We start from the raw sequence: 3,880 nt of genomic DNA on the forward strand, positions 1-3,880 counted from the left end.
CCATCAGGTATATTCTTTTCACTTTATCCATTCCTGCCTGAAGGAAAGCTAAGACCCTGGAAGCTCTGAAAGATTTCAGGTCCATACTTCTTTCACTGCACCAATTAATATAGGCCTGCCATATTCGGTAATAAATGTGAGCTGAGGAAGGTTTCCTTACTCTGAGCATTGTTTGAATTACCTGTTGTGAGAATCCTCTTGACTTCAGGATAGAGGTTTTAAGAGCCACGCCGTCAAAGACAGTCAATCCAGATGTCTGTGATAACAAGGACCCTGCATTAGTAGATCTGGACGTTGAGGGAGCAGAAGTGGAACATCCATCGACATTCTCTGCAGATCTGTGTACCAATGCCTTCTGGGCCAAGCCGGAGCTATTAGAATCATGGCACCCTTTGTGTGCTTTATTTTCCTCACCACCCTGGGTAACAGGATGATCGGAGGAAACAGATACGCCAGATGAAAGTCCCATTTCACTGACAAGGCGTCCACAAAGATTGCTTTGGGATCCTTTGTTCTTGACCAGTATGCAGGCACTTTGTTGTGCAGACAGGACACCATGAGATCTATCTCTGGCAATCCCCACTTGTCTACTAGAGTCTGAAAGACCTCCAGGTGTAGAGCCCATTCACTTGCCTGAATAGCGTGTCGACTGAGAAAGTCCGCTTCCCAATTTAGGACTCCCAGAACGAATACTGCGGACAAGGCTGGGAGAGTTCTGCCCACTTTAGAATGTGACTTACCTCCTTCATTGTCGTTTGGCTGCGGGTTCCTCCCTGATGGTTGAGGTATGCTACTGCCGCTGCATTGTCCGAGCGGATCTGGACTGGTGCTCCGTGAAGAGTGTCCTTTGCCTGAATCAGTGCCATGTATATGGCCCGAAGTTCTAACAGGTTTATTGGCAGGCAACTTTCTTCTGTGGTTCATTGTCCCTGGAACCATAATTTTCTGGATACTGCTCCCCAGCCCTGAAGACTGGCATCTGTTGTCAGGATTTCCCAATCTGATATCCAAAAGGGTCTCCCCTTGTCTAGATGGGATGTCTGTAGCCACCAAGCTAATGACTTTCTTACCTTTTCTGAAAGTACCATAGTCTGTTTCTTTATTGTCTGATGTACTCAATTCCATCTGGCCAGAATCAGATGCTGCAGAGGTCTTGAATGGAATTGTGCATACTCCACCATGTTTAATGTTGACACCATCAAACCCATCACTTGCATTGCTCCGTGAATTGATACTGTTTGACTGTGTAATAACTCCTGAGTACTTGACTGTACCTTGGATATCTTGTTCAGAAGTAAAAATACTTTCTGCAGACTTGAATACAGTACAGCCCCCAAGTGAGTCATACGTTGTGAGGGGACCAGAGACTACTTTGCCCAATTTATGAGCCACCCGAGCCACTGCAGACATGTTATTGTCTGTTGGAGATGGCACAGGAGCAATTCCTGTGATTGTGCCAGGATTAAAAGGTTGTCGAGGTATGGAAAAATTCTTATCCCCTGCTTGCGGAGATAAGCTGCCATAACCACCATTATCTTGGTAAATACTCTGAGGGCTGTGGCTAACCCAAAAGATAAGGCCTGGAACTGAAAATGCTGCTGGAGATGGCGAACCTTAGATAACACTGATGGGACAGTGCTATAGGAACAGGTAGGTATGCATCCTGAATATTCAGGGATACCATATAATCCCCTGGTTCCAAGGCCAAAACAATGGAGCGTAACATCTCCATGTGAAACAGTGGTACCCAAATGTATCTGTTTAGCATTTTGAGATTGAGAATGGGTTGAAAAGACCCATTTGGCTTCTGAACCAAAAACAGGTTGGAGTAAAAACCCTGTCCCCGTTGTGCAGGGGGCACTGGAACGACTACTCCTGACTGAAGCAATTTCTGAACTGCTTCTTGCAAGGCCCTTGCCTTCGCCTCCACCCGAGACGGGCTGGTGCAGAAGAACCTTCGAAGAGGATGCTTCTTGAAGGGGAAAACAACTTAGAGATACCGCTTCTTGCACCCAGACATCTTGTCGACTGCTGCCAGATCTGTGCAAACTGAAGAAGCTGGCCCCCTATCCTGGGGTCCCTCAGGAGGAGGCCCGCACCATCAGGCTGATGGTTATCTTCTGGTTTGGAAGCTGGCCCTCTGGTAGCCCAATGCTTCTTTGACTTACCCAACTTATTGTATTGGGGCTGCTTACGATCACTTTTTCCCTTCGCTTTTCCTTGCGACTGATATACTGGACCCTTAGGTTTGGGGTTATATGTGGAAGGAAACTTGACCTTCTTGGAGTCTGCTTCTGACTCCAGAATATCTGTCAATTCTTTACCAAAAAGAATATTTCCAGCAAAAGGCAAAGATTCCAAAACCTTCTTAGATTCTGAATCAGCTTTCCACGTACGTAACCAAAGTGCTCTGCGAGCAGCTATTGTTGAGGCTGATGCCCTATAAGCAATAGTACCCATATCTAATGCCACTTCTTCCAAAAATACTGCAGCCTGTTTAATATGAGCTATATAGGATTTTTGTGCTCTAGAAGCGGAGAAAACATCCTCAGTGCATCAGCCCAGGCAGCCACTGCCTTTGCCATCCAAGCTGAAGCCATCGCTGGTCTTATGACTGCCCCAGACAGAGAAAATATGGTTTTCAGAAAACCATCCACTCTCCTATCCATGACATCATTTAATGATGTTGACGGTAAAGGCAATATAGATTTTCGCACTAATCGAATTACATGCGTATCTACTTTAGGAGCCACCTCCCTTTTTAAATCATCCCCTGCTGGAAAAGGTTAATTGGAATCCCATTTTTTGGAAATTCTATATTTTTTATTGGGTGTAGCCCAAGCCTCTTCCATGATTTCTGTCAGCTGGTGTGACCCTGGAAACTCAATCTCAACCGTTTTGGGACGTTTAAATACAGGTGCCTTGGTTTTTGACACAGGCTCTGCTGAATCCTCTTAAGGATAGAATGGCCTTCATAGTAGAGTAAATTGAATTTTCATCTTCCGATGAATCATCTTGTGTAGCCTGTGAAGGTTTACTTACCATTGGTTTATCAGCTTGTTTCATATGAGAAGCTGGTGGGGGAAATGATATACCGTAGGTAGGGAGCTGCATGTATCGGTTAATAGTGTACCCCCATTCCTGGTAAAGAAGCTGTATGAATTACCCGTTCAGCAATACTGGACAAGGTCTGTGCAAACATAGCCCAAGGTGCATCCATCTGTACCTGATGTTGTACAGGGATCTGCCTTGTATTTTGCTGAAAAGCAAAACAATTTGCACATAAACCATCCTGAACCAGATCCTGAGAGGATAATACAGTTTTGCAAGACAAACATGATATGAGTGTTGGTGTTACTGTAAGTGAACCTTTGTCACTTTGCCGCTCAGACATGATAATTAATCACTTTCACAGTATACTACACAATTTGTGACTGATATCACTTTAGAAGGTTAAAGTGATTACAATCTGACCCTACCCATGCACCAGCATTAAGGATCAGAAGAAATAACTGACAAACATATATTAAAGTCAGCAATCACACTAGCAGTTAGTCACATGTTATATATTAGTCATAAGAGCACATCAACTACAAACACATTTAAGTATGTAGGAGTACATATTACTGAACCCTGTTTTACACAGATCTAATGTATTCAGACGCAATGCGAAGAAAACCAGAGTAAATGTACACAGACTCATATGCAATAGGCCCTAAACTTAACTATTCATACTGAACAAAGTAGATAGAAATTTAGTGCTGTATAGCCCGTACTCAGAGTGGGATACAGGGAGACTCACCTTGCTTCCAGGAACCTATAGTGAACACAGATGCTCAGTGAACACAGACGCACCAGTCACACAGCCCAATGCTGCGAC

The sequence above is a fragment of the Pseudophryne corroboree genome, chromosome 6, assembly GCF_028390025.1.
Source record: "Pseudophryne corroboree isolate aPseCor3 chromosome 6, aPseCor3.hap2, whole genome shotgun sequence".
In the NCBI taxonomy this organism is placed as follows: Eukaryota; Metazoa; Chordata; class Amphibia; order Anura; family Myobatrachidae; genus Pseudophryne; species Pseudophryne corroboree.